General features: G+C 44.6%; 1 long non-coding RNA gene across 2 annotated transcripts in view; it reads left to right on the forward strand.

Moving 5' to 3' along the window:
* Positions 1-24,119, forward strand: part of LOC127009311 (uncharacterized) — a 55,056-nt gene that overhangs the window by 15,686 nt on the left and 15,251 nt on the right. The gene's annotated exons all lie outside the window — the stretch shown is intronic.

Below are 24,119 nucleotides of genomic sequence, written 5' to 3' on the forward strand. Positions count from 1 at the left end.
TGAGGCTGCGGGAAGGGGGATACGGAAAGGTGTAAGGAAGGGAATGAAGGGAAGTTGTATGTAGTGAGGATATGGGAAAGGGGATGAAGGGAATTATGGAAAGGGGATATGGAAAGGAAAAATGAAAAGGGATTATGGAGAGCTGTAGGGAATGGGGATGATGAGGGGCAGTTGTATGTGGTGTGATATGGAAAAGAAGAGGGTGAAGGGGTATAAGGGAAGGGAATAAGGGAAGGGAATATGGAAAGGGAATAAGGGAAGGGAATATGGAAAGGGAATAAGGGAAGGGAATATGGAAAAGGAATAAGGGAAGGGAATATGGAGAGGGAATATGAAGAGGGAATAAGGGAAGGGAATATGGAAAGGGAATAAGGGAAGGGAATATGGAAAGGGAATAAGGGAAGGGAATATGGAAAGGGAATAAGGGAAGGGAATATGGAAAGGGAATAAGGGAAGGGAATATGGAAAGGGAATAAGGGAAGGGAATATGGAAAGGGAATAAGGGAAGGGAATAAGGGAAGGGAATATGGAAAGGGAATATGGAAAGGGAATAAGGGAAGGGAATATGGAAAGGGAATAAGGGAAGGGAATATGGAAAGGGAATAAGGGAAGGGAATAAGGGAAGGGAATAAGGGAAGGGAATATGGAAAGGGAATATGGAAAGGGAATAAGGGAAGGGAATATGGAAGGAATAAGGAAGGAATAAGGAAGGAATAAGGAAGGAATATGGAAGGAATAAGGAAAGGAATATGGAAAGGAATAAGGAAGGAATATGGAAAGGAATAAGGAAGGGAATATGGAAGGAATAAGGGAAGGAATATGGAAGGAATATGGAAAGGAATAAGGAAGGGAATATGGAAAGGAATAAGGAAGGAATATGGAAGGGAATAAGGAAGGAATATGGAAAGGGAAGGAATAAGGGAAGGAATATGGAAGGAATAAGGAAGGAATATGGAAGGAATATGGAAAGGAATATGGAAAGGAATAAGGAAGGAATAAGGAAGGGAATATGGAAGGGAATAAGGGAAGGAATATGGAAAGGAAGGAATAAAGGAATATGGAAAGGAATAAGGAAGGAATAAGGAAGGAATAAGGAAGGAATATGGAAAGGAATAAGGAAGAGAATAAGGAAGGAATATGGAAAGGAATATGGAAGGAATATGGAAGAAGGGAATAAGGAAGGAATATGGAAGGGAATAAGGGAAGGAATAAGGAAGGAATATGGAAAGGAATATGGAAGGAATAAGGAAGGAATAAGGAAGGAATATGGAAGGGAATAAGGGAAGGGAATATGGAAAGGGAATAAGGAAAGGGAATAAGGCAAGGGAATATGAAGGGAATATGGAAAGGGAATATGGAAAGGGAATAAGGGAAGGAATATGGAAAGGAATAAGGAAGGAATAAGGAAGGAATAAGGAAGGAATATGGAAAGGAATAAGGGAAGGAATATGGAAAGGAATAAGGAAGGAATATGAAAAGGGAATAAGGGAAGGAATATGGAAAGGAATAAGGAAGGAATATGGAAGGAATATGGAAAGGAATATGGAAAGGAATATGGAAGGAATAAGGAAGGAATAAGGAAGGAATATGGAAAGGAATAAGGAAGGAATATGGAAGGAATAAGGAAGGGAATATGGAAAGGAATAAGGAAGGGAATAACGAAGGGAATATGGAAAGGGAATAAAGGAAGGGAATATGGAAAGGGAATAAGGGAAGGGAATATGGAAAGGGAATAAGGGAAGGGAATATGGAAAGGGAATAAGGGAAGGGAATATGGAAAGGGAATAAGGGAAGGGAATATGGAAAGGGAATAAGGGAAGGGAATAAGGGAAGGGAATATGGAAAGGGAATAAGGGAAGGGAATATGGAAAGGGAATATGGAAAGGGAATAAGGGAAGGGAATATGGGAAGGAATAAGGAAGGAATATGGAAAGGAATAAGGAAGGAATAAGGAAGGAATATGGAAAGGGAATAAGGAAGGAATATGGAAAGGAATAAGGAAGGAATATGGAAAGGAATAAGGAAGGAATATGAAGAAGGAATAAGGGAAGGGAATATGGAAAGGGAATAAGGGAAGGGAATAAGGGAAGGGAATATGGAAAGGGAATAAGGGAAGGGAATATGGAAAGGGAATAAGGGAAGGGAATATGGAAAGGGAATAAAGGAAGGGAATATGGAAAGGGAATAAGGGAAGGGAATATGAAGAGCGATGTAATGTATATATTATAATGTACATGTGAACGTGTGACGATATGTGTCGCAACACCATGGCAGTGCCGCGTCACAGGATGTTTAATAACACGTAGGTGCTAGGTTGTGCTTACGGCGTGCTTCTTGCCGTGGGAACTGTGCTGAAGTTAACTAGGACGGAGGAAGAGATGGAGGGTTGTGGGGAAATGGAGAAGGAAGGGAAAGGAGAGTTGGAGTCTTTACGAGGGTGGAAGAGCGTTACGATGGAGGGAGCTGATGACTGAAGGGAGAGAGTACGAGAAAAAATGGTGACTGAAAACGGATGAGACTAAGATGGTGATAATGGTGAATGATGATGAGTTAAAAAGGAACTAGTGGAAGGGAGTACCTCAGATATTGATGATAATAATGGAGATGATAATGATGATGATGATGACCGCAACGATAGTAATGGCGACAGTGAAGATTATGAAGCAAATTATGATATGGATTAGTGGATCAGTAACAGAAACAAAAGGGAAAGTAATAATGAAAATGATGATGATGATGATGACGATGATGATAGAAATAGCGAAAAGGAGAATAAGGAAGAAAACGAAACGAGAGATTATGAAGCATGAAAAACAAACAAAAGGAAATGATGATGATGACACTGCAGCTAATGATACTAATGAGCAGAGGAAAAAAATAATGAGTCAAAATCTAATAAACAGCAAAGGTTAGACCCCGAAATAGCCCTGACCAATCACGCGGCAGCTCGCTTCGCATTACCGCACCTGCCAATTTACCTCTAATTAGGATGTCAGCGAGTTCGTTAAGCGGCGGATCGCTCAAAAAGGCAACAAGAAAAGCCAATCCCCGTGAAGTGTAGCGTTCAGAGCCATCACGGGGCAGAGGAGGCATTTAACCATCAGTCCGTCTGTCTGTTTGTGTCTCTGTTTGAAGTTTTTATTTTTTATTTTTTCTCCTCAGTTATCCTTCACTTTTTTTTTCGGATTTCACGGATTTTCGTTCCCTTTTTTTTTTTTTTGCTTCATGTTTGCTGCGCGAGTTTGGAGATTATGGAAGCCTTTGAAATTGCGGTTTTGCCCTTCTTTGTGTGTGTGTGTGTGTGTGTGTGTGTGTGTGTGTGTGTGTGTGTGTGTGTGTGTGTGTGTGTGTGTGTGTGTGTGTGTGTGTGTGTTGGCTTTGAATGGCTTGAATGTCCTTTTATTTTTTTTTGCCTGTCTGTCTGTCTATCTGTCCGGTTGTTTGCGTATAGATCTCTCTCTCTCTCTCTCAGAAGATGCACGTATGCTATTACCTTATATCAACATGCAGATGCAGAATTCTTACCGTAAGCATTCTCGAGGGCGCCCTTCCGGGAGTGGCTGTGGAAGGAAAAGAAGAGCATGAGTAAGGGACGGAGCGGGCCGAGGAGGGGAGAGCAAACATATTAAAAACAGCTTCGCCTCGTCCCATCCCGCCCCGTGGATGTCAGTGTTGCCGGAAGAGAGATAAGTGGATGTCGATATATTAGTTGTTGGTTGCTCAAAGGATGTGATCGCGAGGTTGTTTGCTTGTAAAGTGAGGACTGATAGGACATTAAATCACTCCTCTTACCCTTGTTTTAGGAACGTTTTTAAGGCGAAGAAAGGAATTACATGAATGGAAGAGTTGAGGGATTCCTTTGGGTATGGGAAAGGAGAGGCCGTTACCACTAAGTATTTATAGTACTTATCCATACCTCAAGAGAGAAGACTGATCTTTCATCTTAGGGACTGCATTTCTCTTTGAATGGATGTCAATTTTAACACAAACAAAACATATTTATGTAGGAAGGTATCCAATGCTACTACTACTACTACTACTACTACTACTATTGCTGCTGCTATACTACTACTACTACTACTACTACTACTACTGCTATTACTACTGCTACTACTACTACTATTCAGAATAAGAAGAATAAGAAAAAATGGAAAAGAAGGAAAACAACAAAATTGATATTAGTTAACAAGTAATGCTAAAACGCTAGTAATTAAAATCACATAAACGCGTCGCTCTCCCCCGCCGCTCGTCGCTTCATTAGACTGAAAAAAGCCAATTACTTCTATCAAAGCGTTCCGATCCCTCGAGTTTTGCTTTCTTGGCCGACATGATTTCCCACTCACCACTAATTTTATTCTGGAAACAGAATGGCTTTTTTTTTTATAATTTTCAATAAACACACAACAATTCAATCTTCACACTAACAATTATACTTCAACATTTTCACATCTTATCTTTATTCATTACAATTATTTTTTACATCAAGGGAGGCAGTTCATGGGTAAAAAAAAAAAAAAAAAAAAAAAAAAAAAAAAAAAAAAAAAAAAACGCAATATGCTGATTACCCGAGTCATATGCTTTTGGAGTAGGTCAACATATATTTACCTTTCATTCATAGCAATGTGAACAACCAAAAAAAACAAAAACATAAGAACGTAAGGAGTCTGCAATGTGGAGACCTTTCAATCACAACCTTAAGCAACACAAAACCCTGAAAAAGGAGAAAAATAAAGATGGCGTGAAAATAAGCAAAATAACCCCCAAAATAAGCGGAAAAGCGACGAGGCACAGACACAAGCGTTGAAAGTAAGCCCCAAAACAGGAGGAAAGGCGAGGCAACACGAACACAAAGCTAAAACAAAACATACACAAGACCAAACTAAGCAAAAAAACACTAATGACATAAAGGAAGAAAAAATATATATACAACTTACGGCAAAAAAATATAAATGGAAGGGAAACTGAGGAGAGTGAGAGAGGGGTGGACGGGGAAAAAATATTGTTGCATTAAGGGAAGAGGAGAGGAGAGAGGGGAAGGAGAGGAGGAGGGTAGCAGCAAACAGGGAGAGGGACAGATGAAGAGCGCGGTGAGGACATGGGAGGTAAGGCGGAAATACTGTTAGGTTAAGAGGAAGGGAGGCAGGAAGGAGGGGAGTGAGGGAGAGCGAGCCGGAAGGATGGATGGAGTGAGGGAATTAGGAAGGAGTTTGGGAAAGGGAGTGAGGGAAGGATAAAGGAGGAAAGTAAAGGAGAAACGGAAAAGGGAAGAGTGAATGAAAGGAGTAGGGTGAGAAAGGCAAGAAGGAAGGAGTAAGGGAGGACGAGAGAGGCAAAGGAAGAAGGAAGAAGAATGGGAAGACGTAGGGAAGGAATAAAGGAAGAGAGAAGGAAATAAGAAGTAAGGGAAAGGAAGGAGAGAAAGAGGAGAGGAGTAACGAAACGAAGATGGAAAAGAATAAGAGAAGAAAGGGAAAGAGATCAAGGAAGGACGAGGGAAATAAAGAGAGAATAAGGAAGTAAAGAAATAAGGAAAAGAAGGGAATGGGAGGCAGGAAGGAAGAGGAGAATAAAGAGAGATAATAAGGAAGTAAAGGAATGGGAAGCAGAAAGGAATGGGAACCAGGAAGGACGAGATGATTAAAGGAAGAGAGAATAAGGGAGGGAAGGAATAACGGAAGAAAGGAAAAGGGAATCAGGAAGGACGAGAGGATTAAAGAAAGACAGAATAAGGAAGTAAGGGAATAAGGAAAGAAAGAGAAAGGGAAGTGGGAAAAGCGAGAGGATTAAAGAAGGAGAGAATAAGGAAGTAGGGGAAGAGGGGAAGTAAGGAAAAGAGAAGCAACATAGACGAAAGGAGTAAGGAAAGAGAAGCAAGGAAAATTAAGTCGAAGAAGGGAAAAGGAATAAGGAAAAAGATAGGGAGGGAGGAAGGGCGAGAGGAGTAAGGAAAGACAGAATAAGACAGAAAAGTGAAAAGGAAGCAAGAGAATAAGTGAAGAAAGGGAGAGAGACAGGGAGGATGACAAGAGAAAATAAGGAGGTACGAGGTATAGGAAAGGGAAAGTTGGAAAGCTGGAAAGTTTCGTTTAGTCGGCGCAACATCTGGTAGGAAAGGGAGAGGGAGAGAGAGAGAGACAAGAAGGACGAGAGGATTAAAGGTAGACAGAATAAGGAAGTGAGGGGACAAGACAAGGGACACACACCCAGGAAGGACGCGAGCGGTGCGGGAAGGGGACGCAGGACAGGGCCAGCGTGACACCCCTGCGCCGGCTGATCCCCTGGCTGGCCCGCGCTCTCCTCCCGAGGCTGACGCTGGCTTGGCCCGGAATCCCCCTAATCTGCAGTTATTGTCGCGCCGCTGCTGACCCGGCAAGGCGTGCGTGGAGGGGGTGGTGGTGGTGGTGGTGGGGGCTGGAGGGGAAGGAGGCAACGCTGGGACTTAAATGACCGTGTGTGTGTGTGCGTGTGTGCGTGTGTGTGTGTGTGTGTGTTCGTGTGGCCGGCAGTAAATTCAAATAAACTGTCACTCCAGCCCACCAGTTCTTTCATTGTTACAGTCTTATATTTACTTATTAACTCGGGGAAGATTAATTCAATTTAGCACGAGTCTGGTAACCCTTTCGCTCCCGCACACGCACGCACGCACGCACACACACACACACACACACACACATACACACACACACACACACACACACACTCCCCAAAGTTAGCGAGGGGTGGCATTAGTTTCGCCGGCATCAAAGCGAGTCTGTAAGTGCCACTCTCAACTGTCGCCCAAGACTAAATCCACCACTAGACGATCCCCTTCCGTCGAAATCTTCAACAGGAGCTGCATTGATAATATACCCCCCTCCTCTTCTTCCTCATCTTTCTCCTCCTCCTCCTCCTCCTCCTCCTCCTCCTTCTCCTCCTCCTCCTCCTCCTTCTCCTCCTCCTCCTCCTCCTCCTCCTCCTCCTCTGAGCAATTGACGACGAGCCGAACGCCGAGGTAAGGCATATCAGACAGTATTACCAAGGCCATCTCACTGATTCTGCGGGCATAACACGATGACAATAGGAAGCGTTTCTGAGTTCCTGGAGCGGGACTAGATGGCGCTCAGGCTGCCGTTCATGTTGTTGCGGAATGTGTAAGCCCCAGACATGCTGTATGTAATTCATTCGGTTACATACGACCTTCAAGTAAAGCGATCCGAGGACCTACTGGTAAAGTATTGACGGATCATTCACGAACTTGGTAGCTATTGCCGAGACCTTAGCCAAGGCTGAACATTTAATACCTGAACTGTCACTCTCCGGGTGAGAGAGCACGCACGAAAATCGAACGCGTAAAAATGAGGGAGAAGTAATATGTTATGTCAAAAGCACGCGCTAGGCCGTAGAGATAGATAAAAGGAATGAAATGAAATAAGATTATGTTTACGTGAAGATAATAAAATTTAAACCTTACATTTGCAACCGTGAACAGACCCAAAAACAACAGGCAAACGACAATACTGACAAGTGTGAAGTCTTACATGTTGAATCCAGAAATAGTAACCATGGGCGGGAAGTCCCAGCAAGTTGTACATGAGGAAAGTTATCAAGGTGTCTTTATCAGTCAATTAAGACATACAAAGCATCGTAAAATCTGTAAAATCGTAAAATACCGTCAAATAATTAACCCCTTGGCTGCGGATTTCCTACCAGAAGACATCAACAAGCTACAGGAATGGAACAAAAAGTGTGTGCTACAATTCAATGAAGAAAAATGTAAAGTCCTACACCTTGGGAGGGGATATCTAGCACACCAATACCACATGGGAAACACTCTACTATCAACCACAGAGGCAGAGAAAGACCTGGGACTATATGTTACCAGGCTACCACTGAGGGCTAAATCCATGACAATCGCAGCGGACGGGTTAAAGTAAGACGACTGAGCAATGCTGTTGACAAGAATTCTTTGCTTTCAAACAGTCATCCGCCACTGGAACAAGTTTCTTACAGAGGCAGTACATGGGACAATATGACTCTCCTCGAACATTATACTAGCTGTTACTTTGTTGCGCCGAGAATGGACTGAGAGGAAGAGAATGAAGAATTTATGCTTTGATTTGTTCAGCAGGTCACTAAGGAACTTGACGAGTTAGTTACATCACTAGAGCGGGCAATCTCGTAGAAAGCCAACAGAATTTCAGTTGCCTACTCTTCCATGCTTCTTCTACCGCTTCCTCCTTACCCTCTCCTATCTGCTACTGCTTCCATCACTCCTAAATGGATTAACAAAAGTTTATTTTTTATTAAGACGTATGAGGAGGAAGATGAGAAGGAGGGGATGGTTGGGGAGGACGGAGTAGGGAGGGTGCCATTAAGAGGTGAAAGTGGAGGAGGAGGAGCAGAAGTAGGAGGAGTTAAGTTTTAAGAGGAGCAGAAGGAATAGGAGAGGAAGAGGGAGGAGTTTGAAGTGGAGTACAAGGAGAGGGAGGAGACTGCGGGGGTGAAGTGATAGGAGGAAGAGGAGGGGGAGGAGGAGGAGGAGGAGGAGGAGGAGGAGGAGGAGGCAAAGTTAATGAATCACACACGTAGGGTAATTCAAGAAACTCGTAGAATTTGGCGAGAAATGAAAGAGTCTAACATTTTTGTCTTCGTCTTGAGAGCAGTCATACACCTTGTCCTCCTCCTCCTCCTCCTCCTCCTCCTCCTCCTCCTCCTCCTCCTCCTCCTCCACCTCCACTTACACAACCGTTTTTTCTCCTTCCCGCCCTTTGATGATAATTTTGGTAATGGAGTGTGTTGCAGCCGCTGTTAAGGAGGAAGTAGGTCGTTATGTTGCTGATGTTGTTGCTGTGTTGTTGTTCTTGTATGTAGCTGGTAGTGGTGGTTGGGCTCTGAGTTGTTGTGGGCCTGTTGTTGTTGTTGTTGTAGGTGTATACGTAGTTAGTGTTGGTGGATTGACTAGGTTGTTGCTATTGTTTTTTGTTATTGTTGTGGTATTGTGTGGTAAGAGGTGGTCTAACTGTGAATGGCAATGTGTGGTAAGGAGGGGTGGCAGTGGTAGTGGTGGTGGTGGTAGTTGTAGTTGAAGTTAAGATTGGCTATGGTGATGATCGTAGTGTTGCTATCGACTGTGGTGGTGGTGTTGATGGTGATAACGATTTACAGTCAAGGTTATGTTTGTGGAGGTGGTGGTGGTGGTGGTGGTGGTGGTCGGGAAAATACACTGATAAAGATAGTTTGATACAGCTGATTAATTATTTTATGGTGTTAGTGGTGATGTTACTCGGGTAGTAATGTTGGCGGTGATGATGAGCCTGAAAATGGCAACAGTAGTAAAAATGGCAATGGTGGTCGAGGTGTTGATGGTGATAGAGGTGGCGATGATACCTGTGGTGGAAATCATGTTGTGACAGTGATGGTGGAAGTTGTGATGATGGTGGTGGTGGTGGTGGTAGTGGTGGTGGTGGTGGTGTTGACATCGGCAGTGGTAGTCGAGGTAATGGTGGTAGTTTGTGTAAGGGATAACCAGTGAGTGTTGGTCGAGGAGGTGATAGTGGTGGTAATGGTAGGGGTGGTAGGGTGTGGAAGTGATGTCAGTGGTGGTGATGATGGTGATGGTAGGGTGTGGTGTTGTACTTCCCGCACTACTGATAGGGGTGGTGTAAGGGCTGTAATGAAGGTGATGTGGGCAAAGAGAAGAGGTGATGATGGTGGTGGTGATTGTAGAGGTGTTGCATTTTTTTTACAACAAAGGAGACAGCTCAAGGGCACACAAAAAAGGAAACAATAATAAAACAAAGCTCGCTACTCGCTGCTCCTAAAAAAGAATCAAAAGAGGTGGACGAAAGAGGGGTCTGGTGATGTTAGTTACTGGTTGTAGTTGTAGTGGTGGTGGTGGTGGAAGGGGTAGAGGTGGTGAGTGTTAATTAGAGGTGGGGGTGGTGCTGGAGGTGGAGGGGGAAGGGAGGAGGAGGAGTGGGAGTGGGAATGGGAGGGGGAGAGGATAATTCATGCAGAACCTTTCCGCCACAATTTCCCGTTCGCGTGACATCTACTTTTTCAGAGGCAACATTTTAACCCTTTCATGTAAGCCTTTCCTCTGCTGTTTATTAATCCGGTTATGTAATGACTCACTTATTATGGAATTAGTGCGTCCTCCGGTCCAACGATCCCCATAACGCATCTCTGATTTTTTCCATTCGACGTCATTAACCTGTCCAAAAGAATAACCTGTAATTACGTCGTTTCCGAACCTGACCCCAAAAGCCTTCACAGATACACATATTTAGGGACACGCGGGGGTTCGGGGCCATAAGAATCATCATAAATTAGAGATGATTTTAATGACGTTGCAGTGGTGTGTGTTTTTCTTTCGTTTGTTTGTGTTGGTATATGTGGCAAAGGGAGGCGTGGCAAGAACAGGTAGTATTGATGTGTAGGATCGTGACTCGTCGGTGACACGAAACATTGCATTCCTTGTTATGGCGTCACTTGGGAATGTCAAAAATTATGCCCCTTCCATGTCCTCCGTCTTTCATCCCTATATCCTGCCTAACACGGTGACATTCTATTCCTTATCTGCTGTGTATGTTTAACTATGTCCTCAAACTACTTCCCCTCCACGTCCTTCCTCCCTCCTCCCTCTATCCTGCCTGACACGGGGACATTCCATTCCTTATTTTCTGTGTCTTTTGAGGATGTTCACCAACTTCTACTCTTTCGTATTCTCCCTCTCTTATCCCTCTTTCCTCCATCCTGGCTGACACGGGGACATTCATTCCGTATTTTCTGTGTCTTTTGAGGATGTCCACAAACTTCTACTCCTCAATGTTCTCCCTCTTTCATCCATCTTACCTCCATCCTGGCTGACACGGGAACATTTTATACCTTATCTGCTGTTTCTCTGTGTCCATTCATGTCCCACCTTCCTCATCCTTTCATCCTATACATACATACACACGCACACACACTTTGAGAACGAGGGACGCAGTATAAAAGGGAGTAATGGGGAAGGTTTCAAATCCTTTCTAATACCTACTTTTTACTAGGATGTATCAGGGTTAATGCATCCAATCAGACTCAAATCTTCCTTCAGAGTAATTGGAGTACCAGGTAATAGGAGATTGAAGTAAGGCTTCCATAAAATCTTGGTATTCGATTTCTTTTGCTCATTATTTTTCTCTCTTCTCCTCCATCCTCATTTGTTGCTAAAGCCTTATTCTTAAATTATCCATTCTCGTATTACACTCACCGCTCTTGAAAAAACAACAACATTCCAGCACTCGTTAAAAATTCCCGTTTCTAAGCATTCACAAAATCTTTTGTTATATGATTTCGGTCGCTCTTCTTTTTCTCTTTCTCCTCTTCCCTTCTCTTTCGTTTCTAAAGCCGTATCCTTAATTCATTCATTTTCGTATTACACTCACCGCCCTTCAAAAACAACAACAACAAAAACAAAAAGACAACATCCTAGTATTCGTTTAAAAAAATCTCCATCTCACGGTTTCACATTTACTGAGTCAGGGGAAATAAATACTAATGCACGTCGTAAACATTCTCTCGCTCGGTCATTATTTCCGATTTTCATTTTCCCGGATTATACTTTTCTGTCTTTCTATTCCATCAGCTATTGGTCCCCGGCGCACATTTTTGCCCCCGGCCGCCGTTTCCCGCATTAGTTCCCCCTTCCTGGAGCCACGACCCATTTTCTAGGATTCAATTTTTTTCTAGCAGCATTTCCGCCTCATCGATTCAATTTGGCGCGCCTACATGTACAAACACACAAAAAATTCAAAAGGATAGTCATTTAAATTCATTGCAATCCTCAATCTACCATTTTCCTTCCCCACCGTGATTACAATCTAATTAGACAAACAGCTGAGGAAGGAACACACACACACACACACACACACACACACACACACACACACACACACACACACACTTCTCTTTTGACCTCTCGTTCTATTTTTCTTTTGCCGAAGCAGCATTTAGCGTTTTTTTTTTTTGTAGCTGTGTTGTTGTTTTTGCCCTTGAGTTGTCTCCCTTCCTGTAAGAAACACAAAAACACACATACACACACACTAACCCAACCCCCCCCCCCCCCCACACACACACACATACACACGCACACACCGGTGGAGACAAAAAAGAATGCCTTCCCTGATCTCCGTGGACAGGCCTGACCCGCCGCGGCCGTCCCTGTTATCCGTCGTAACGTAAACAAAGGCGCCGTTGGTCCCGCTCTTAAGATGGGCGTAATCCTCCGACCGTCCCGGGTGCGAGATGGTCCCGCCCCGCCTCGACAGGTTTACAGGGCCGTATACAAGACTCTACGGACGCCCCCCACCCTCTTTCCCTCCAACTTCCTCCTCTTCTTCCTCCTCTTCTTCACCTTCCTCTTCTTCACCTTCCACCTTCCTTAGCAGATCAGTGTTGGTCTTTTGCTTTGTGTGTTCGCCCACGTAGACTTGAGGCCATAAAAAGAGAAATATAAGGCGTTACACAGAGAGAGAGAGAGAGAGAGAGAGAGAGAGAGAGAGAGAGAGAGAGAGAGAGAGTGCATATAAATGCCTTCATCTATAGCTACTTTTCTCCCAAAATGAACAATTATTTGCCGTAAACTCTAAGTCCATTGTTTCCTTTGTTTTGCTTTGAATGTTCGTCCCAATACCCTTTTTCCTCCTCCTCCATTTGAATACGATGACAGTGGAAGAGGAAGGAGGGGAGAGAGAGGTGGTAGGGGGCGGAGGAGGAGGAGGAAGAAGGAAAGACAGACAAGTAATAAAAAGACTCATTCTCTATTCATACGACAATGGAGAAAACAAAGCAGAGTCGAATCCAAAATATACCTGTTCCAATTGCCTTTTTCCTTCAGCAAAGTACAAAGGGCGCAGCAGCAACTAATCAGCACGGCGTTCGTTCGTCCTCATACATCAGAAAAATAATGAACGGCGCTCCTCCTCTGTCCCCGTGAAAGGATGCACACAAAGACTATAACCGTCTCTCATTTTTACCTCGCGCAATTCCTCTCGCGGAAAACGAGAATGGACGAGGAATGGAGGGAGGTCCCGCGCGCTCTGTCATTGCTCGTGGCTTCAGCAGAGAGAGAGAGAGAGAGAGAGAGAGAGAGAGAGAGAGAGAGAGAGAGAGAGAGAGAGAGAGAGAGAGAGAGAGAGAGAGAGAGAGAGAGAGAGAGAGAGAGAGAAAATTTGGAAGGGGACAGCCAGTGAAGTCGTGAAAGAGCGTAGTACAATAGGTAGGTACTAAGACTTCACACGGCTCTCCTGATAGCAAAGTCCATGTCTCTTTCTTGATAGCAATGTTCATGTTTTCCAAGCCTTGTAATTCGTAAGGGGACAGCGAAGTCGTGTAAAGGAGTAACGAAACGAGGAGGGAAGAACACTAAGACTTCACACGGCTTTCCTGATAGCAATGCCCAGGTCTTCCCAGTCTAGTAATTTGGAAGGGGACAGCGAAGTCGTGCAAGAGGGTAACAAAACGGGAAGGGAAGAACATTAAGACTTCACTCGCCTCTCCTGATAGCATGTCTCCCGAGCCTAGTAATTTGGAAGGGGCTAACGAAGTACATCAGAACAAGTAACGAACCTATACCATACAACTGTAAACATCTTATACTGTCTTTCCTTCTCCCTCACCAGTACCTTCACCACTAACCCACTTCCTCTTCCTACTATAACCTTGATGGGAAGTAACGAAATGGTGAGGGATAAGCACTAAGACCATATACCCGATTTCACACGCGTCTCCTTTCTCCCCAGCCTAGTCATTTGGAAAGGGGAAGGGGAGTAGCACCGGGGAGTAACGAAATGTGGATGGAATAACGCTAAGACTTTCACATGCCTATCCTTTCTCCCCAGCCTAGTCATTTGGAAAGGGGAAGAGGAGTAGCACCGGGGAGTAACGGAATGTGGATGGAATAATGCTAAGACTTTCACATGCCTCTCCTCTCTCCCCAGCCTAGTCATTTGCAGGGAGAAAGGGGAGCAGCACTGAGGATAACGAAATGTGGATGGAATAACGCTAAGACTTTCACATGCCTCTCCTTTCTCCCCAGCCTAGTCATTTGCAGGGAGGAAGGGGAGCAGCACTGAGGATAACGAAATGTGGATGGAATAACGCTAAGACTTTCACGCGTCTCTCCTGATAGCACCGTCCATTTCTCCTCTCCCAGCCTAGTTATTTGGAGAGGGGAAGGGGAGTAGCACTTTGGGAGTAACGAAACGGGGTGGTAGTATGGGCGTAAGACTATTACATCCCATTTCTTAATCCTCTATGGCTTGCAACGTCCTCCTCTGCCCAGTCTTGTGTTGTCCCTCACTCCACTAATCCTTGCCCCTTTTAACCTCACCGTCACACACCATACCCAACCTCTCACTCCTCTTGCTTCCTCTTTCCTCTCTTGCCCAGCCTAGTGCCGTCTCTTTCTACTCTAATCTTTGTCATCCTCCCTCTGTCGCATCTTTCCTCGCGTTCAAGACCTCAAATTCGGTTAGACTCGTCCTATCCGTTCTGTAGTGTTTGCAATCCCCGTTCTGCCTAGTTTAGTCTCGACTCTTTCCATCCTTATCCTTGACATCCTCCCCCTGTTACATCTTTCCTCGCCCTCAAGACCGCCTCTAATTCAGATTAACTCACACCAACACTTTTATATAACCCATCTCTTCTGTCATGTCCTCTAGCGCTGGCATATTTCTCTCTGCCCAGTCTAGTGCCATCTCCTTCCACCATAATCCTAGTCATCCCCCCTCTGTCGCTTCTTTCCTCGCCTTCAAGACCGCCTCTCATTCGGATTAACTCGCCTCAAAACCGCCTTTATCTAACCCTTCTGTCCTATCGCGGCGCCGAACTCAGGAAGTAAAGGGAATCGTGTTCTTGAGGAGTCGCAAACACGTCCTTCGAGGCAACACTGACAGACAGAAGACTCGAAGGTGAAGTTGCCAAAAAGATTCCTCAGTGAGAGTCGAAGTAGGATGCCGAGTCGAGGCCACCAGGACAACTAACGCACCCTCAATATTCTGGCCTAATTTAGTTCGTGCTCGGGCAAGACTACGAGTGGGAGAGAGAGGGAAAGAGATAGATGAAGAGAGGGAAAGAGAGGACGGGAGGGGGATAGGAGTGCAAAGGAAAAAGGAGGGAGAGAGAAAGAAGAGAGGGAGGGAACGAGAGGAAGGGGGAAGGGGGAAGAGTGGGAAGGGAAAGAGAGCAAGAGGGGGAGAGAGTGCAAAGAGAAAGTGTAGGAGAGAGAGAGGAAGAGAGGGAAAGAGACGTGGAAAGGGGGAGCTTGCAAAGGGAAAGAGAGTGGGAGAGAGTACGGGAGAGGGGGGAGAGTGCGAAGGGAAAGATAGAGTAAGAGAGGGAGAGAGAGCAAGGGGAAAGTGTAGGAGAGAGAGAAGAAGAGAGGGAAAGAGACGTGGGAATGGGGGAGATTGCAAGGGGTAAGAGAGTGGGGGAGAGAGAGGGAGTACGGGAGGAGGGTGGGAGAGGGATGAGAGAGCAAGAGGAAAGAAAGAGAGAGTGAGAGAAAAGCGAATTCACACGCAAGACGAATCGTGCGGAAAATAAAGCATGCATAAAAGGCACCGATACCAATAACGAGAGGCGCGCACCACCGCCCGGAGCCTCGCGTGCACGGGATCCAGAGCCGCGACACAGCAGAGAGCGAGAGTTTTCGTCCCCGCGGCACCTCGCCCACACAGCATTATGCATAAGTCACGGAGACGCCCGCCGAGCAGTTCACGAGCCTCACTTGAAACCCGGCGAAGGAAGAGCAAACACACCAGGAGCCAAGTTCACCAGCAGAAGCCTAAAGTCACGGAGGGGAGCTGAGAGAGAAAGAAGAGAGAGAGAGAGAGAGAGAGAGAGAGAGAGAGAGAGAGAGAGAGAGAGAGAGAGAGAGAGAGAGAGAGAGAGAGAGAGAGAGAGAGAGAGAGAGAGAGAGAGAGAGAGAGAGAGAGAGACTGCAGAAGGAGGCGGAGAAGGAGAAGTCGAAGGGGAGGTGAAGGAGAAAGGATGCATTAGGAGAAGTTGAAGGTGAAGGAGGAAAGATAGATGAGGAGGAAGGAGAAGAGGAAGAGAAGGGAGATGAGGGAGGAAGAGACACTGAATTAGAGGGTGAAGGAAGATAAGAGATAGATGCGTATGAAGAAGAGAGTATGGAGAAGAAGAGAGGCATGAAAAGGAAGAGAAGGAGGAGGAAGATAGGATAGTAGTGGAGAAGAGATGGATGAAAATGAAGAGGAGGGGGAGGAATACATAGGAACATAGAAATACATAGGAAGAACAGACACTAGAAGACCTGTCGGTGGCGGAGCAGGCGAAGAGACAGATGAGGATGAAGAGGAAGAGGAGGAGGAGGAGGAGGAGCAGGAGAAGCAAAGGAAGGAAGAAAGGGGGCGGCTCAAGTCTAACTGAAGAAATATTTGTCGTGGAATTTATGCCTCAAATGTATTCTCGTCCTGAAGCAAGTATTTTCAAGCGATTTATTCCGTGTGTGTGTGTGTGTGTGTGTGTGTGTGTGTGTGTGTGTGTGTGTGTGTGTGTGTGTGTGTGTGTGTGTGTGTTTTGCATGGCGGCGGCGGTGCTGGTGGTGGCGGGCGACGAGTGTTGAGTCCTGCGCCCAAACCGTCCCCAGGGATTCTGATTTCCTCCCGCAATTTGTCAAAGGACTCACAGGATGCACGTGGACGTCGAGGATTGCTTAGGTGTGTGTGTGTGTGTGTGTGTGTGTGTGTGTGTGTGTGTGTGTGTGTGTGTGTGTGTGTGTGTGTGTGTGTGTGTGAGAGAGGAGTGGATACCTTCATGGATCAAGCTTACATCCTCTGGCCTTGAAACACGTTATATAATAGTTCCATTAATCAAATTAGGATCTCTATCTATCAATTCATTTACCTTTCTATCTATCTACCTATCTATCTATCTATATAGGGATGACTTTACTTATTTGTTTGCTTGTTTTGTTTTTGGGAGCTTTCATGTTTTGTTTGTATTCTTGTTCTGTAATCATTTATCAGTTGAGGGAATTATGAAGAAGTAAATAAATGAAATGTCACCCTTAGTTCGTCACTTCCTCTGTCGTTTCTTATATATTCACTCTTTCACACCCACACCCACACTCACTCACACACCCACACCCACACCCACACGTCCACATAACACTCGGTACTTGCCACACTCCTGGCTTCTGGCGTGTCGATCAGGATTTAAACACATCTAACCGACTTTGTTTTGAGGTTGGTCTGAATATCTTGACTGTAAAATGTAACAGCTGGAAAAAGAATCGAGACTCATCATTTTCAGGTCAAAGGAGTCAGAACCCCAATTATGAAAAGTTTCTGATTGATAAAAATATGAACTGATGTAAAATGATGCCGGAATTTTTGAACGAACTAAATGAGAAAAAGCATAAAGTTCAATAGAGCAAAGGGTATCAAATATCTCATCATATTGGAGTCAAATTCAACTCTCACGGACATAAAAATGATATGCGAATATGGGAAATCGAAGGATGGGTGTAATATGGAAGCTATTTTTCATTATTAAAAAAAAAACCTGCCGATGAGTGACAGTGACCTCAAACTCTACAAAAAATATCTTGTTCTATTCCTGAAAACTTTAATTATTTAGCAAAGGGTTGTTACGATGACGCGTACACGGGGCAATGGTCACTAAGGAAGAAAAATGTCTGTGGATAGTTTTAAACTTCCTCTTCCTTCAGAAATGACGACTTGAAATGAAAAAATACAAGGCTTCAGAACGCTAAAACTATACCTGACCTCACTTTTTTTTTTTACTTCTTCGCCTATGGCGCCGGTAGGCTTTCGTAGTGGGGCTTGATGGTCAGCCCCAGCCCGTTGTGACGCAGGCAGGTGTCTATAGTGGCGCCATCTTGCATGTGCATATGCATCTTGCATATGCCGCTAATATATCGGTCTTCAGAATGCTTAAACTATATCGGGCTTCAAATTGCTTAACCTATAACGGGCTTGAAAAAGCATTAATCATACTGGGCTTGAAAATCCTTAAACTGCACCGGGCTTCAAAATACTCAGATTAAAATGAGATTCAAAATGCTAAACTTATACCTGGCCTCAAAATGTTCAACTTGAACGAGGTTTCAAAATGCTCAACTTACACGAGGTTTCAAAATGCTGAACTTATACCTGGCTTCAAAATGTTCAACTTACACGAGGTTTCAAAATGCTGAACTTATACCTGGCTTCAAAATGTTCAACTTACACGAGGTTTCAAAATGCTGAACTTATACCTGGCTTCAAAATGTTCAACTTACACGAGGTTACAAAATGCTGAACTTATACCTGGCTTCAAAATGTTTAACTGACACCAGGTTTCAAAATGCTTAACTCATACTTGGGTTCACAATGCTAAAATCAAATCAGGCTTCAAAGTGCTTAAAGGAAATACGAATGCTAAAGTTAAGTTAAATCTTTCCCTTAAAACCGAGACCTTCAGAATCAATAGCAAAGAAGTAAACGTACAGGTAGACGGATGGTAATATATTCAATCATCCGGTAAGGGAGTCGTGTAGGTTTTCCTCCTCTCCAGCGTCCCCTCCAAACACATTAGACAAGGCACTGACGCAGAATCTTGTTAGTTGTTTGATTTCGACCAGTTTGAGCGTGACATTAAACCAATTCATCGGGACAGTGCCTGTATTTTAAGTGTATGTAAGGCACACACTCCTCCCCCCCCCCCCCCACACACACACACACACCCCACACACACACACAGAGGGCATCATCTCTACCAAGTAAGATTCACCCAATTAAAGACTAACTCACTTTAAGTCTGTCTGTTCCTCTAAATATGTTCCTCCTTGTGTGTCTGTCATGAATATCTGTCTTTGTGTCTGTATTGCTATCTATCTGTCTACTTGTGTTTATCTGTTTGTTTGTGTCTGTCCAACCTGATTTTTTGTTGTTTTATGTCTGTCTGTCTATCTGTGTTTGTGTGATTTACTTACTTGCTTGTCTTTCTATCTTGTTATGTCTGTTTTTCTGTGTCTGTTTCTGTCTGTACTACGTTCTTGCTTGCTTTTCTGTGTTTATTTGTCCGTCTATCCCTGTCTCTCCATTCGTGACAGCCACTATAGGAAGCCCAAAGCAAGAAGACAACCCATGCACCTGAACACCCTCCCTCCCTCCCTTCCACCCAGCCGGCCGGAGCGCATGCAGGGACGGGCCACGATTCGTCCTATTTACATGCAAACGTTGGCGCGGACCAGACTGACGCGAGGCAATGAAAAATATATAACAGGAAGCCTCTATGCAATCTAGGAGTCGCCTGTACGCATGGACGAATGTGCGAATGGGGAAGAGGAGCAGGAATGGTGAGCCTAAGGGGATGGGAGGCGCGGGGATGAAAGGGTAAAGGTGAAGGGAATGAAGGGCGTAGGGTGATGGACGAGGACGGAAAAGGATGCAATCTGTTAGGGAGGAGGAGAACGAGGAGGAGGAAAAGGGGGAGCAGGAGGAGGGTGAAGAGAAAGATGGTTAAGAGGAGGAGGAGGAGAAGGAGGAGGTGGAGAGAGATTATGAGGAGAAAGAGAGGTGATTTAGAAGGGAAGGGAAGAGGAGGAAGAAGAGGATGAGGATGAGGAGGAGGACGAGGAGGAGGTAGAGAACATATCAGAAGCATCGTTAATATTTATGCATGAAAAGTCTTGCTTTTTCTATCCATCTCCATTTATTAACTTCATTTATTCATCTATTCACTCGTTTGTTTTCGCCATTTATTCAGTTTTCTAACTCTTTATCTACTTATCTACCTATGTGTGTATGTATGTATGTATGTATGTATCTACCTATCAACCTATCAGTCTATCTATCTACCCTATCTGTCTTTAATCTGTCTCCGTTTATTTACCATTCTCGTCAACCAAACACACACACACACACACACACACACACACACACACACACACACACACACACAGAGACCATCCCGTCCCAAGTGTCTCGACGGTGTTTGGAAATTAGCTTTAGTTTGCGTAGTTTGAAAGGTGAGAAAGAAATCGGGTTTTTCGCATTTGCAATTCTACTGCATAAAACACAAAAGGTTAGGCGTGTTTTATTCTTCGGCTTTCCCGGCGTAAACAGCGAGGTGGAGTGTGTGTGTGTGTGTGTGTGTGTGTGCGGGCTTTTGTAACATAGGGCAAAATTGTGCGTATGCGTATCTATTGCAAAGGCATGTATTATTTTTTTTAACTGTGTGTGTGTGTGTGTGTGTGTGTGTGTGTGTGTGTGTGTGTATCATGCTGCATATATGAATGTGCACGCCGTAAACAAAGCAACCGTGATAAAAGCAAAAGGCAAAAATAATGAAAAAAAAAAAAATCTCCCCCAAAAAGCAAAACTGGACGAACAAACGAAACGACAACAGGAGCAGGCACACACAGGGTCCACAGTGGCTCCAATCCCCCCCCCCCCCCCTCGCTCACCGGCAAATTATAAAGCCAACACCATAGCGCTCAACCTTCCGACCATCACTTCTCTCTCTCTCTCTCTCTATCTATCTCTCTACCTTCGTTCCCAGTTGCAACATACACACACATACACCTATTCACTTCTACGTTCTTTCTCTTTCAAATTCCTCTATTTATTTATCTATCTACCTACGTTTGCAAATACAACACATATAGAACACACCCATAAACCCACTCACATTTCCTATTTCTTCTTTTTCTCTTTTTTCTTTCTGTCTGTCTATTCCTGATACGGATACAATACACAATTAGACCAACTGACTTTTGCTACTTCCTTTTTTCTTTCTCTTTCCCTCTGTCTGTCTGTCCGTTTCTCTTTCATTCTCTCCTTGATACAGATACAACACACACACACACACACACACACACACACACACACACACACACACACACACACACACACACATAAACACATTCTCTTTCTCTATCCCTTTGCCTGTCTGTCTGTTGCTCTCTCATTCCCTTACTGATACGCATGCACAAACTATAGACACACTCCCTTTTCCTTTCCCTTTCTTTCCCTATGTGTGTTTTTCTTTTATTCGCTAGTTGATATACATACAACACACACATAGATTCATTTAGCCTTCCTACTTTTCCTCTTTCTCTTCCTCTCTCTCTCTCTCTCTCTCTCTCTCTCTCTCTCTCTCTCTCTCTAACACCACGGGAATCCACTTACATATCCTCGTTTAACATCTCCCGTGACCCAGATATAAAGTAGCATCTCCTTCCATTTCCTCCTTACCTCCCTTCTTCCTTCCTTCTCCCTCTCTCGTCCTTCCATCTTTCATACCTTCCTTTCTTTCTTGCTTCTTTCCCTCCCTCTCTTTCTCCTCTCGTTTAGAACACCCTCCCACGTTCCTTAATTCCTCCCTCTCTACTCTCCTTCCTTCCTCCCTTTTTCCCTCCCTCTCTCCTTTCCGTTGACATCCCCCTCCCTCTCTGCTTCCATTTAGATCAACCTCCCACCCTCCCTCCCTCCCTCTCTCGCTCTCTTCCCGCTTAGATCAGGTCTGAAATACCTCGCCAATACCTTAGCCAACGCCAAGACACGCGCGCTGCCTCGCCTTCCACGACACTAATAATCACTTCTCATCACGGCCTGAACACCGAATTTCCGCAACCAGAAGGCCCTCCAGACACACATCTTCGCTTCAACACCTATTACGGCCACCTGCCCCCCTCCTCCTCCTCCCCCTCTTGCTCCTTTTGGTCTTCCTCCTCCTCCTCTTGAGCCCACCTTTCCCATCACTTCAGCTTCTGGCATTTCCCATACGATTCTGAAAGCCCTCTCAAGAGTTTTCATCCCTTTCTCGTAAACTTCCTCGCTAACGCAGTGAGCCTTCCCCTTCCTTCCTTTCTTTCTTCCTTCCTTCCCAGCATCCTTACTGTCTTTCCTTCACTTTCCTATGCATTCCCCCCCTTCACACTTTCGTGGTCAAAAGCCTGCTGCCCCTGCCATCTCCTTCCTGCATCCTTCCTCTTTAACCTTCCCCCATTACTTTCTTTCTTCCTTTCTTTTCTTCCTTTCCCTTCCCCATTTCTATTCTTCCCTCTTCCTTTCTTTCTATCCTTCCCCCCTTCCTTCTTTCCTTCCCCAACATCCCTCCTTTCTTCCCCCCATCCTGCATTTCTCGATACCTCTTCTCTACCCCCGTTCACACCTTCGTGGTCAAAAGCCCCGCCAGGATCCCTCCCTCCCGAAGGCTCAGGGCGGTCCAATAGGGAATGTTTGGGATGTTTACGATCGCAGCAGCTCAGGCGAATTTGTGCTACGGACGCATTATTATGATGGACGCGGCAGTAACCCCTTCGAAGAGGCTCATTTGAAAGTCCAATGAGAGTAAATCAGGTGGGAACTTTTGCCGGGTCCTTCGTAATCTCGCGCGCCAGGTGATCTGTGTGGTAATTAGTATTGATTACAGGTGATCGGCTAATCGTGGGAGGTAACAGACAGGCCAGAGATTAGAGGCAAGACCCGCATGCTGCTCTAATCACCCATTTGTATGCGCGCTTACGTCTTGGGGGAATAAAGGGGAGGAAGGACGTCGGTTGGAGAGGCGTTTTTCTGAAGGGGTGAGAATACTATTAAGGGTGATTTTGGCTTGGCGGGAGCGTGACAATAAAGGCGATGAGAACGGCAACCTACCTGTCTTTTATTTACGTTCGCTACACTTCTTCGCCTTGAATTTGGTGTTGTGGTTGTGTGAGTGTGTTTGTGTGGAGGTGGGTGAGGTTGTGTGGGAGTGGGGTGGGGGTTATGTTGGGGGTGGAAGGGGGGTTGTGTGTGTGTGTGTGTGTGTGTGTGTGTGTGTGTGTAAGCCAAAAAATGCAAGACAGACAGACAGACAGACAGACAGACAGACAAACAGACAGATACACAGACGGGCGGAGATAAAAAAAAAGTGAAGGGGAGAAGGAAGAGGAAAAACAAGATAGCCGAACATGTAAACAGACAGACAGAAAGACAGACGAACGGGAAGAGAAAGAAGAGGATAAGGAGGAAAAGTGAGACTGACAGAACACAGACACACAATCAGACAGACGAAAGGGCGGACACATAATAAACGAAGGGAAGAAGAAGGAGAAGGAGGAGGAGGAGGAGGAGGAAAAGTCGAGGAAAGCAAATATTAGGGGAGGCGAACCTTGATATAACAAAAAAAAGCAGGACACAAATAGGAGCCTGGAGGCGTAACAGGACGCGATCAATCACCGGCGACCAAATATAAAGAAAAAAAATAAGTTCCCCCTTTGTTTCCTTCCTATAAAAAGCGTCCCAATAAGCAGGGAAGTGTGACGAATCAGCAGAAAAGATCCACTAACCCCCAGACGCTCTCCCCATTCCCCCCACTACTACTACTGACAACAACAACAACAACAACAACAACAACAACAGCCAGCCAGTCACACAACAACCTGAGTCTGCTGTACTTTCTTGTTGTCGTTGTTGTTGTTCTCTAGTTATTTTTTTTCTTTGTAATTCTTTGTTTATCTATTCTTTTTATTTATTTTTTATCTTATGTTCTCTTCTTTTTTATCTTATACTGCGTCTTTTGGTTTATAATTTCTTCTATTACTTCGTCTCGTCCTTGCCCTTGTCCTCTTTTTGTTTACTTTTCTTTATTCTTTTCTTGATTTTTCTTTATTTTTTTCTTCTTCTTCTTCTCCTTCTGGGTCTTCAATTTTTATTTATTTTTCTGTTTATTCTTTTTCACCTATGGCTTTCTTCTTCTTCTTCTTCTTCTTCTTCTTCTTCTTCTTCTTCTTCTTCTTCTTCTTCTTCTTCTTCTTCTTCTTCCTCCTCCTCCTCCACGGTCAAAGTCTAAAGAAAGCCACACAATGTTCTCCTCCCCGGGGTGTCTAGGGATCCACCGTTGATGTCTGGTCTAGTATTCTCCACTTGGGGTAGAAAACTGTTATTCTTGTAGCGATTAAAAGGATCTCTATTAGGTTCTGTCGGTCTGTCTGTGTGTCTCTCTGTCTGTGCGTCTGTCTGCCTCTTAAATCACATTCTGTATTGTAAGTATTTTTAATCGATATATTTTTTTCTTCCGTTAATATAGTTAAAAACCGTCTTAAATGCTCTTAGTGCTATAACGATGAAGATGATGATGAT

The sequence above is a fragment of the Eriocheir sinensis genome, chromosome 40, assembly GCF_024679095.1.
Source record: "Eriocheir sinensis breed Jianghai 21 chromosome 40, ASM2467909v1, whole genome shotgun sequence".
NCBI lineage: Eukaryota > Metazoa > Arthropoda > Malacostraca > Decapoda > Varunidae > Eriocheir > Eriocheir sinensis.